The sequence below is a fragment of the Coenobita brevimanus genome, chromosome 95, assembly GCF_032717465.1.
Source record: "Coenobita brevimanus isolate Jiangsu-jjx chromosome 95, ASM3271746v2, whole genome shotgun sequence".
Taxonomy (NCBI): Eukaryota; Metazoa; Arthropoda; class Malacostraca; order Decapoda; family Coenobitidae; genus Coenobita; species Coenobita brevimanus.
Genome location: NC_137048.1, coordinates 8,430,240 through 8,442,799, shown reverse-complemented (window position 1 = coordinate 8,442,799; position 12,560 = coordinate 8,430,240). Strand labels below are relative to the sequence as shown.

Sequence of the window (12,560 nt, the reverse complement as noted above, 5' to 3'; positions counted from 1 at the left end):
TGCTACTCAGATCTAATATTATTTATCCTAGTAACAAGCAGCATACCAAGGTTTTTCCTACTCTTTTCAGTTTTTTGGTAGGGTTGTTGTTGTAGAAGTTAAGTAACCCTGCTCTGTTTGGCTGAGCAGACCCATCAACTGCAGGCCAGCAACCATCCCTGCAATGAACCTACATTTCCTCATGGTGGACTGTACCTCACCACAGCAAGGGTAGTTAAAAATTCAGGGCTCTCCAAACCACCTTTTAAAAAGCACAATATTTCCAATTATGTTATGAATACGGCATACAGGTACTGTAAATCTATCTCTACTGCCAGATGCTTCAACCCCATAAGGGGTGCCTACAAACAAATCGCCTCCGTGTCGCCCTGTCCCCCACCATTTCACTGCCCTGCTCCCAGTTCACACCCCCCTCTCTCATATACCTCTCCACTCCATCCCTCCTTCTCATTCTTGGCCTTCCCCTCCCCCCCTCCACCTCACTCACATATTCTCTCCTTGTCAGTCTCTCGTTCTCCATCCTCTCCACATGGCCATACCACCTCAATGAGTTCCTCATAACGCTTCCTATCACATCCACACCACAACGCTCCTTTACTTCCTCATTTGACAGTTTGTCTCTCCATGTGACTCCATATGCTCCTCTTTCACTGCCATGCTCACTTCCCGGTTTCTTATCACTGCTTTCAAAGAACAAGCAATCATTCTTCCTTGATGTACCCTTTCACACACTTCACCCTCTACACTTCCATCCTTACTCATCACACTACCCAAGTACTTTACTTAAACGAACTCACATTTTCCATTTCCTCCTTATCCAACTCCACTGTACATTCAGTGACTTCATTCCTCTCAAAGACCATAACTTTGCTCTTCCATACATTCGCTTTAAGACTGTTTCATACACACTATCCCAAACTTATTCAACGCGCCATCCAGTTCCTCCTCGCCTTCACTTAACAACATGGTATCATCTGCAAACAACAGTACCGGGAGTTTCCACACACTGCCCTCTCTCATTAGGGCCACTCCAACATCCACTGCCCTACCTTGTATCTCTTTTATAACCCCATCAATAGACAGATTGAACAACCACGAAGACATGACATATCCCTGTTTCAATCCAACCTTCAAATAGAAAAATTCACTTAGTGCACATCAACCTTCAAATAGAAAAATTCACTTAGTTCACATCCAACCTTCAAATAGAAAAATTCACTTAGTTCACTGTCCACAAGCACTGCAGCCTTAGCATCGTCATACATATTCTTCATGGCATTCAACAATTTCCCATTTACTCCATATATTCCTAATACTTTCCACAATCCTTGTCTACCCACCCTGCCATATGCATTCTCCAAATCCATGAAGGCCACATACAACTTCTTTCGCATCTCTAGAAACTAAAGTCCTAAGAATGAACATCTATCTACATGACTTCTTCCTTTGCTAAAACCTCCCTGTTCTTCTCCAACCTCTGTCAATAAGTATCCTACCATACACTTTTCCTATTACATTAATCCCCATACCATCCGAACGCCCACTTTCCGGACATTTTGGTCCCGGGATATAGTATTGCCAAAATTGCCTGAAAATCACAAAAAAAAAATTAAAAATCCGGCTCCCCCCCCTCCCCCCGTAATTTGAACTCGGCGCACGCGTCGCAGACCAGCTATGTTTTGGTGCGTAGTTCCACCGCCGTCCGCTAGGGCATCTCTGCATCCTCCCCACTTACCACCTGTCTCTTGTTATGAGTGAACGCTTGTCATCATGGCCGCCCACGTGCTTGCTTTTGTCGTGGTGCCCTACCTCCTGCAGGCTGCTTTCTGCTGCTTTCCTGCCTCTTCTTCTTCATGTGTATGATGATGGCCCCACCACCTGAGAGGAGGAAGAGAGTGGTTTTGACTCTGGAGAAGAAGGAGATATTGGACAAGATGGACACGGGATGGTCAACCTCCTGCATCCTCCGTGAATTCAACCTGACCGGATCTACTTTGTTTGATATCAAGAAACCCCGTGACAAACTCTTGCAGTACACGGCTGACTTCTCGACGAAAAGCAAATGCAACGTGGAGAGGAAGATGATGTTTACTCCCCAGTTTGCAGAAGTCAACCGTTCCACGTTGATTTGGTATCGACAACATGCTGTTGGTGTCCTGGTGCATGGCACGGAGCTGAAGGCTGCTGCTGAGAAATTCGCAAGGCTTCACGACACCCCAGACTTCTAGGCATCCCAGGGTTGGCTCTTGCGTTCAAGTTATGACATGGCCTTACCAACCGTAAGTCACTTGGCGAAGCTTTGAACGCCAACGAGGATGGAGTAGAGGAGTATCGGCACAAGGTGAAGGGCTTAATCGACAGAGAGGGCCTCACTCTCGGTCAAGTCTACAATGCTGACGAAACTGGTTTATTCTATCGCTCTTGGCCAACGAGCATTAGCCGAAGAGACGGAGAAGTGTGTCCCTGGCCGCAAGCTCTCCAAGCAATGAGTCTCTGCTTTGTGTTAGGCCAATGCTAACCGCATGCACCAGCTCAAGCCCGTTATTGTTGGCCGTGCAAAGCAGCCTCGGTGTCTTCATGGGGTGATGGATGTTCTTCCTGTCGTTTGGTACCATTCTTTGAAGGCATGGTTCACTGCCCAGATCTTCAAAGACTGGTGCCACCGCCGTTTCGTTAAGGAGGTCATCCATTACCAGAAAAACACACTGGGAATCTCGTCCGGCCCTCCTCCTCTTGGATAATGCATCTACCCACCCGTGCGACAAGGATTTGGTGGCTGAAAATGGCCGTATTATATGCATGTTTATGCCACCTAATACAACTGCTCTCATCCAACCAATGGACCAAGGAGTGATCATGGCAACGAAGAGGCTGTACCGAAGGAAGTTCCTGGACGAGGTGATGGTTCTTCTTGAGGACAAGGATGAGCGGAAGAGGGACGGGATATGCGAGGCCAGAGGACTTTGTAAAACATTCGCCGCTATAACTTCAAGTCTGCAATCTACAACTGGGCCAGTGCATGGAAGGAAGTCCCTGTCAAGACTCTAGAAAATGGTTGGTCTCATCTGCTTCTCGGAACGGATGTGGAGCATGATTTTCTAGGTTCTGACGTGGATGACTTCCATGCACGTCTACGTGCACATGGTGACGATGTTGATGTGGACGAAATGCGTGAGTGGTTGGATGACGACAAGGGTGATCTTGGGTATCAGACCATGTTTGATATCGAGATTGCATCTTCAGTTGCAGGTGTCAGTACCCAGCTTGAAGATTCTGACGAGGACAGCGACGATGATGCGGACTCCTCTCAGCGTGACACTACTCCAGCCATCCCCAAGCTGAGCACACTTCGGGAACACGAAGAGTTTGTTCTCAACTACCTGGAACACCTGGACTGCGACAGGGAGATGGGACCCTTGGGACTTGTGGAGGAAGTGCACGCTTTCAGGCGGCGCACCATTAATCACCAACATCGTCGTTCCTTCAGTCAATCAACCATTGACAGCTTTCTCAGACTCGTGACCCCCGCTGTGCCCAGCCCTGGCTCCACTCCATTGCTTCCCCAAGACAGGCCCTCATCCTCCAAGCCATAGCCCAGCACATCAAGCATGGTGGAGTTGCCACTGGACGTGAGTTTGCGCCTCTCTTCAGAGTCATCTGCAGTGGGTAGTCCATCACCACATCCCAGCGATGCATCCTTAGGCCACCTGCATCACTTACTCTCAGACTCTGACAGTGAACAAACAGCAAGAACTCGCCACTAGACCACACGTGAATTTACAGTGTTGTGCAGTGAAAAAAAACAGTGTGCAGTGTTAAGAAAGTAGAATTCTGAGTGTACAGACTTAAGTGCAAGTGCAACACTGATTTTACTAACATACATTCTTTGATCTTTAGTGGAAAAGTTTCCAGACAAGGAAAAGAAGTTGTATGCGTCTTTCATGGATTTGGAGAAAGTATATGACAGGGTGGATAGACAAGGATTGTGGAAAGTATTAAGAATATAAGGAGTAGATGGGAAGTTGTTGAATGCTGTGAAGAGTATGCATGATGGTGCTAAGGCTGCAGTGCATGTGGATGGTGAACTAAGTGAATTTTTCTCTTTGAAAGTTGGGTTGAAACAGGGATGTGTCATGTCTCCATGGTTGTTCAATCTGTACATGGATGGGGTAATAAAAGAGGTATAAGGTAGGGTAGTGGATGTTGGAGTGGCCCTGGTGAGAGAGGATAGTGTTTGGAAACTCCCTGTACTGTTGTTTGCAGATGATACTGTGTTGTTGAGTGAAGACGAAGGGGAGCTGCAAGGCTTGGTGGATGAGTTTGGGAGAGTGTGTAAGAAACGGAATCTAAAGGTGAATGTAGGGGAAGAGTAAAGTGATGGTCTTTGAGAGAGGTGAAGTCAGTGAATGTACAGCAAGGTTGGATGGTGAGGAATTGGAATATGTGAGTACGTTTAAGTACTTCGGTAGTGTGATGAGTAAGGATGGAGGTTTGGAGGGTGAAGTGCTTGAAAGGGAACAGCAGGGAAAAAAGGTTGCTGGTTCTTTGAAAGCAGTGATAAGAAACAGAAGTGAGCATGGAAGTGAAAAAGTTACCACATGACAGTATTGTGATACCAACTCTAACGTATGGAAGTGAAGCTTGGACATTGTTGGAAAGACACAAGTCAAGAGTGACAGCAGTGGAAATGAGTTATTTAAGAGGAGCCTATGGAGTCACATGGAGAGACAGGCTGACGAATGAGGATATAAAGGAGGGTTGTGATGTGGATGTGATAGGAAGCGTTATGAGGAACACACTGAGGTGGTTTGGCCATGTGGAGAGGATGGAGGGTGAAAGACTGACGAAGAGAGTGTATGTGAGTGAGGTGGAGGGGGGAAGAGCAAGGGGGAGACTGATGATGAGATGGAGGGATGGGGTGGAGAGGTATATGAGAGAGGGGGGTATGAGTTGGGAGCAGGGCAGTGAAATGGCGGGGGACAGGGTGACGTGGAGGCGTTTTGTTTATGGCCACCCCAAATGGGATTGAGGTGTCTGGCAATAGATAGACAGATAGACAATGGAGCGCAAATTAGACTAGAGTGTGTAGTGTTAAGAAAATGGATTTCCGAGTGCAAAGACTTAAGTGCAGAGTGCAACACTTATTTCATTGAGGTACAATGGAGCGCAAGTATGACTAGAGTGCGCAGTGTTATGAAAATGGAATTCTGAGTGCAAATGACTAAGTTCAGTGCAAGACTTCATGCACCGTATACTGCAGGTGCTTCAGGTACTCCTTTTTACTGTCAGAGTCTGAGAGGAGGCGGGTTATTCATCGAGATGGCCAGGGACTTGTAAGTACCCAGAATGTTTCATATTGTACTGTATTTTCCATACTTACCTTTAAAACCTCATTTCACTCTTTTATGTCCCATATTGGTGTGAATAGGCATATCCAGTAGGGATGTGTTTTTCTGCGTTAGACTAGGTTAGGGTCCATAAGTACCAGTTCAGGGGCCAGGGACTTGTTATAAGTACCCAGAATGTTTAATATTGTATATACTCACCTCTAAAACCTCATTCTCTGGTTCCTTTGCATTTATTTCAGTCTTTTATGTCCTTTATTGGTGTGAATTGGGTCTTAAATAGGTGCTATGCATGTTCAGTAGGGAGTTGTATAGGTGTTTTTCTGAGTCGGGCTAGGTTAGGGTCCATAAGTACAAGTCCAGGAGGCTGGGGCCACTATCCAGATGGGACCACTTTCCGGACATGCCTTTGGCTCTATTACACTGGATAGTGCAGGGATTACTGTACACAAAAAAGACGAATGCCCCTGTGATTCCCACACACACAACTTTTTCCCTTTTCCTTTGTACAGGGGAATAATTATACCCAACTTCCAATCCTCTGGGACTTTACCTTCCTCCCATGCTAATCTGGACATCTTCCACATCCATTCTATGTATCTCTCCCCCAAGCTTCAGCATTCCATCACACACTCCATCTTTCCCCATTTTGACTTCCTTCACTGCTTCCACAACATCCATCCACTGATTTCTTCCTCTCTTCTTACATCCCTCCTGCTCCCAGCCATTCCCCAGCCACTTACACTCGTATTACTTTCATTCTCTATATTCAACAATCCGTTAAAATGTTCTCTCCATCTGTTCGCTTTTTCTCCCTTCTCTACTAGTAATCTACCATTTTTATCTTTCATTCCCTGATCAGCTTCTTCAACACCCTGTCTAACTCTCATTACCTTTTTCCAGAACATTTTCTTACATTTCCTCCACTTTACACTCAAATTCCTTCGAAATTCCCCATTCACTCTCTTGTTACCCTCTCTTTCTAATCTTTTCACCTCTCTCTATCTCTCTACATATAACTCTCTCTCAGGGTTGGCAAAAAAAAAAAAAAAAAAAAAAAAAAAAAAAATTTAAAGCCCACCTCACCTGGGTTTGTTTTTTTTTTTTTCACAAAATACCCCCCCCCCCCCAAAAAAAAAAACGGGCAAAGGTGGGTTTTTCCAAAGTTTACCTTAAATTGAAATAAAATAATGTTTCCGCTATACATAATTATGAATAGCCCAATAAAATCTTATTTTTCACACAGTTATTTGAATGAGGGAAATGAACATAATTATGTTTTGACCTGTTTGGCTATTATCTTGGGCTGCCTGCTACACAGCAAAACATGCTTCAACATGAGAGGCTTGAGAGCACTGCACAACTCATGAGCTGGCAAAGATCAGTCCAGACTACACAATAGTAGAAGGAATCATTTGCCTTGCTACTCTCCTTTCTTTGGTCATTATATACTAGCATTTCTAAATCTTCTAAATAATTATAACTGAAAATTCTGTTGCATAAGTAATTTCACACATTATCTTAACAGTAATAATAGCTTTTGGTAGCAAATTATCTAAGCCTATAAAATACATCTATTTTAAACAGAAAGCAATGTTTATAACATATTTCTATAGAATTACTGATATTTGGTAATGATACGGGACAACATATAGTATAAATTAACTCCATTAATGATTACTGTTGTATAACAAATTTACCTCACTCATTTATAAAACTAAAAACCATATCTATCAAAAACAATTTTACTTTTAATTTTAAAGCTTTCAAAATTAGAGACAGGTAGTGCTGGCTGTAAAGTTTGTATTCACCAGATGAAAACCAAGGAAATTTACCTTGAATTCAAGCTACTGGTACATACTATTAGGATATTTTAACCCAATCTTAAGCACAGGTGTCAAGTATACACTCATTTTGTAGAAAAGTGTGACCAAGGTATTATGGTCGTACCATTCTAAAGTGGCGGTTTGGGTGGGGCACGAACCTCTGTACAGTGTTGCCACGTTTTCCATACTCACGATGCCTCTTTCTCTCTCTCTCTCTCTCTCTCTCTCTCTCTCTCTCTCTCTCTCTCTCTCTCTCTCTCTCTCTCCTGGGGGGGATGTGCATCACCCTAGGGAATTTTGTTTCTTTTATGTCTTATAAACTTGTGCTTTCATTTCTTTATTTTGTTTTTTATTATATTATTGTTTTACATATGACGCCAGATGACCTCGGTGTTACAGCGCCTTTTCATTCAATTATTCTCGCCCTCCTTCCTTCCCTCCCTTCATCTTTCCCTCAGCTTGACAATGCACTCAACACTGCCCCTTGCCTGCCTTCTCTCTCTCTCTCTCTCTCTCTCCTTGGGGACATGTGCGTCACCCTGGGGAATTTTGTTTCTTTTATGAGTGACTTATAAACTTGTGCTTTCATTTCTTTATTTTGTTTTTATTATTTCTAATTATGTTTAAAAATATTATTGTTTTACATATGGCGCCAGATGACCTCGTTGTTGTGGCGCCATGATTTGTTTTCATTCAATCACTCTCTCCCTCCTTCCTTCCCTCCCTTCCTCCATCTCTCACTCAGCTGCACTCAACACTGCCCCTGGTCTGCCTCCCCCCCCCCTCTCCCTGTCTCTCTCTCTCTCGTCTGTGGTATTTTAGGATACATTTTGGTTATTTTCTCTTACGTTATAATGTACATATTGTAAATTTGACTTTATTTCCACACCATCCAGGAGGTTCAAGTCTTGGCGCATTTTTTTTAAGAGGTGTCCCCAAACAGGCCTATTCCTCTATCCCTCACAGATGACCAGGTCGGACTGGGTGTGTGTGAGTGTTGCCGCTCACGAGGGTTTAATGTATATATTTTTTTTACTAAGAAACTGGCATATTTTTGCTTATATTCCTGCACATTATCTTATAATCATAATTGTGACATTATTACCAACCCCAGAAATACGGTAACAGCCAATAAAAGTGACTACTTTTTTTTAAGCAACACTGTAAAATAATTATGCCACGTTTCTGTATTGCCGTATAAATATTTCACGCACAATCAGTTTACTGTTCTTTCATATATTATAACACACACGTTACCATTATATTCTTATGTGTTTAACTTATTGTGATGCCTATTACATATATCAGAGCCATTCACATAGTGGGTATGGAACACGTGGCACACTGTACAGAGGTTCATGCCCCACCCAAACCGCCAGTTAAGATTGGTACCACCATAGTAAGAATGAAGAAATCGAGTGCAAAATTTCTTGTTTATTTCAGAGTTCAGAGATACATCTCGCACAGGTGGTTGAGGTCAAATTAAATATGATTAAGTAGCTATTATTTACTTCTGATATTGTGTGCAAAAATATAACCATTTAATCAAATAAAACTGAATTTGTTATTAAATTTTTCGAACCAGCGCTTGCAACTGCGTGAGTACAGCAGCTTACCAATTGAGCCATTTAGTTATTAAATACCCAGTACATTACTAAAAAAAAAAAAAAAAAAAACAGTAAAGTGGGTAAAATAGTGTTTTTTTCAAGTGGGTTTTACTGAAAAAAACCGGGTGGGTAAAACCAGGTTACCCACTTTGGTGCCAACTCTGTCTCTCTTGTCTCTCAACCACCTCCACACCCCCATTTCTCATCCATTCACTATAGGCTTTCTTTTACTGTGCCACATCCTGTCTCACTTCTTCATCCATGCAATTTCTTTCATCTTCTCTTCATCCCACACACCACCTCACATGCTGCACAGATTTCTTTTATGAATATCTTGCACACATCTTCCATGTCCCCTATTTGTTCCAAATCATATTTACCCAATTGCTCCTCCACTTCTGTCTTATATTCTGCCTTACTTCCATCCTCTTGTAACCTTTCCACCCTCCCTGTAAGAACTACTTCCTCCTGTCCTTCCCTTCATCTATTCCTACACTTCATTTCAACCTTGACTTTCACCACCACCAAGTGGTGGTCAGGAAGTCCACTCCCCCAATCTCTATATGCTCTTGCATCCATTACACACCTTCTCATTCTATCATCCACTCACACATAATCAATCACTGCCTTCCATTCATTCAGTTCACCACCCACCCTTCTCATCAGTCACCAGATACACCTGTGGATCATTTTGTGTCTAAAGTGGGTATTGGCTATCATCAACTCCCTCCCTGCACAAATGTCCACTAGAGCACTGCCATTCTCATCCACGTCTGCAGGCACACCCCACTCACCAACTACTCCATCTACCTTCACGTTCCCTACTTTTCCATTCAGATCTTCGATCAAACACACTGTCTCATTCCTTTCAAACTTTACCATGCAAGCTTCCACATCTGTCCAGAACTCTTCTTTTACAATCATGCGTTGGCGCAAATACACACAATCGCCCACATTTGTAGTCCAACTTTCAATCTTACCCACACAATTCTTGAGCCAACTGATCCATACTCTCTTATATTTTCTTTCCATCTCTTGCACACAACAATACACACACTTTCTTTTGTCCTCTTAGTCTCCCCCACTCCCGCACATACAGTGCTCGACAAAAGTGTTGGGTGCCCATATCAAGGTGCTCGATACTTTTAGCTAAAAAGGAATGGCGCTTTTTGGGGTTAAAAAAATTTAGACAGAATTTTCAGGCACTAACATGACGTCATGGCAGCCCGAGGCCTTAGTGTGTGGTGGTTGGCTGCTGGCTCAGTTGCCTGCGGGCTGCGAGAGAGAGGGGAACCTGGCCACTCTTCCCTCTCTTACTGCGCCATTGCTCTACCTAGTGAACTGCAGTGTTTTGGCCTACAACTCTGTAATGTGGCCCCTACCCGTGAATTGTCGAGTGAAATCATTTCACAGATAACTGTTCTAAAGGAAGCAGGCCATCCCATGAAGGAAATTAGTGAAGTGGTTGGTGTGGCTCAATCGACAGTGCGGAGGTGGTGTGTCCAGGCAGGAAAACAGTGGTGACATTCCTACCAAGAAACAATGGTCTGGGAGGCCCAGGAAAACTTCCCCGAGGTCTGTGAATACGCTAAAACATGCAGTGGAGTCTAATCCCCTTGTTATTGCAAAGAGGCTCAAGGAGAGCAACCTGGAAGTGTTTGGCGAGATTTCAGTGTGCACTGTTTCTCGAAAAGTCCATGAACTTGGTTACACTAGCCACAGGCCTGTGAGAAAGCCTCTTCTTACACGTTACCAGAGACTTCGTTGGCTAGGCTTTGCTAACAAGTACCTTACGTGGGGTGAGGAGCAGTGTCTGTCTGTGTTGAGGTCTGATGAGGCAACATTTACCATTATCTGTAATCGCGATACGCGAGTGTACCGGTGCAGAGGTAGTGACCCACTTGACCTCTGTTACTTGGAAAGCACAGTTAAACACCCTGATTCACTTATGGTATGCGGTTGTTTCTCTGGTACGGGGTTGGGTAAGCTTGTTATTCTTCCCAGGAACCGCAAAGTGAATCAGGACATTTACCTGGAGCTGCTTTGTGATCATCTACCTGAGTCCTTCGAGCTCACGGGTGTACGAGTGTTTCAGCAGGACAGTGCACCTGCTCACACTGCCAAGTCTGTCACCAACTGGCTTCGTGACTGCGAGGTTCCCTTCATGAAAGACTGGCCAGGCAATAGCCCAGACCTCAACCCGATAGAGAACCTCTGGTACCGCGTAAAAAAGGATCTGCAAGGGAAGGATGTGAGCTCTCTGCCTAAGCTGGAAGCAGCTATTCACGAGTCCTGGGCAAAAATACCACCCCAGCACCTGAGGAACCTGGCACTTTCACTTCCATGATGTTTCAGGTCTATGAAGAGGCACAAAGGATACCCTACCAGGCATCAAAGGTAATTATAATGCATTATTTACCTGTTTCTTCCATACTTGATTTTTTTTTTTTTTTGCGCAGGGTGCGCGACACTTTTGTCGGGCATTGTATACCCTATCCATGTTCCCCTTCTCTCACACTCTCACCTCCCATTTAGTTTCAGTCAATCCACATACATCCACTTTTGCACCCTCAAGCATCTGGACAATCTCTCTCTCTTTCACCTCATCATTTGCACCCCTAATATTCCATGACACACTCCGTACCATGTCCTTTGTCCGGTCCTTAGTTGTCACCTGTTGGTCAGTCCTGGTCTGAGGCTTCTTGCTTGTACAGTAATTCCACCACTATCCAATGTAATAGAGCCAAAGACATGTCCGGAAAGTGGTCCCGTCCGGATAGTGGGCCCCAGCCTCCTGGACTTGTACTTATGGACCCTAACTCAGAAAAACACCTATACAACTCCCTCTGGACATGCATAGCACCTATTTAAGACCCAAATCACACCAATAAGGGACATAAAAGACTGAAATAAAGGCAAAAGAACCAGAGAATGAGTTTATACAATATTAAACATTCTGGGTACTTACAACAAGTCCCTGGTTCCTGTACTGGTAGTTATGGACCCTAACCTAGCCTAACTCAGAAAAACACCTCCCTACTGCACATGAATAGCACCTCAGACCCTATTCACACCAATAAGGGACATAAAAGAGCGAAATGAGGAGTTAGAGGTAAGTATGGAAAATACAGTACAATATGAAACATTCTGGGTACTTCCAGCAAGTCCCTGGCCATCTCGATGAATAACCCGCCTCCTCTCAGACTCTGACAGTAAAAAGGAGTACCTGAAGCGCCTGCAGTACACTGTACATGAAGTCTTGCACTGAACTTAGTCATTTGCACTCAGAATTCCATTCTCTTAACAATGCGCACTCTAGTCTTACATGCGCTCCATTGTCTATCTATCTATCTATTGCCTGACGCCTCAATCCCGTTTGGGGTGGCCACAAACAAATCGCCTCCAAGTCGCCCTGTCCCCCGCCATTTCACTGCCCTGCTCCCAACTCACACCCCCCTCTCTCATATACCTCTCCACCCCATCCCTCCATCTCATCCTCGGTCTCCCCCTCCCTCTTCCACCCTCCACCTCACTCACATACACTCTCTTTGTCAGTCTTTCACCCTCCATCCTCTCCACATGGCCAAACCACCTCAGTGTGTTCCTACCCCCTGGGGGTAGGGGGGTTTCAAGAATACTCCCCCAGTATCCCTGCTTGTCGTAAAAGGCGACTAAAAGGGTTGGCGGAGGGTTAGTGCCCCTCCCCGGAAAACAACTAACTAAAGAAACAAACAAGAAGCTCCATTGTACCTTAATGAAATAAGTGTTGCACTCTGCACATA

At 44.3% G+C, this 12,560-nt stretch overlaps 1 protein-coding gene across 2 annotated transcripts in view; it reads right to left on the bottom strand.

The window, feature by feature from the left end:
• Polr3E (RNA polymerase III subunit E) overlaps positions 1 to 12,560 on the bottom strand; it is a 187,686-nt gene that overhangs the window by 150,256 nt on the left and 24,870 nt on the right. The gene's annotated exons all lie outside the window — the stretch shown is intronic.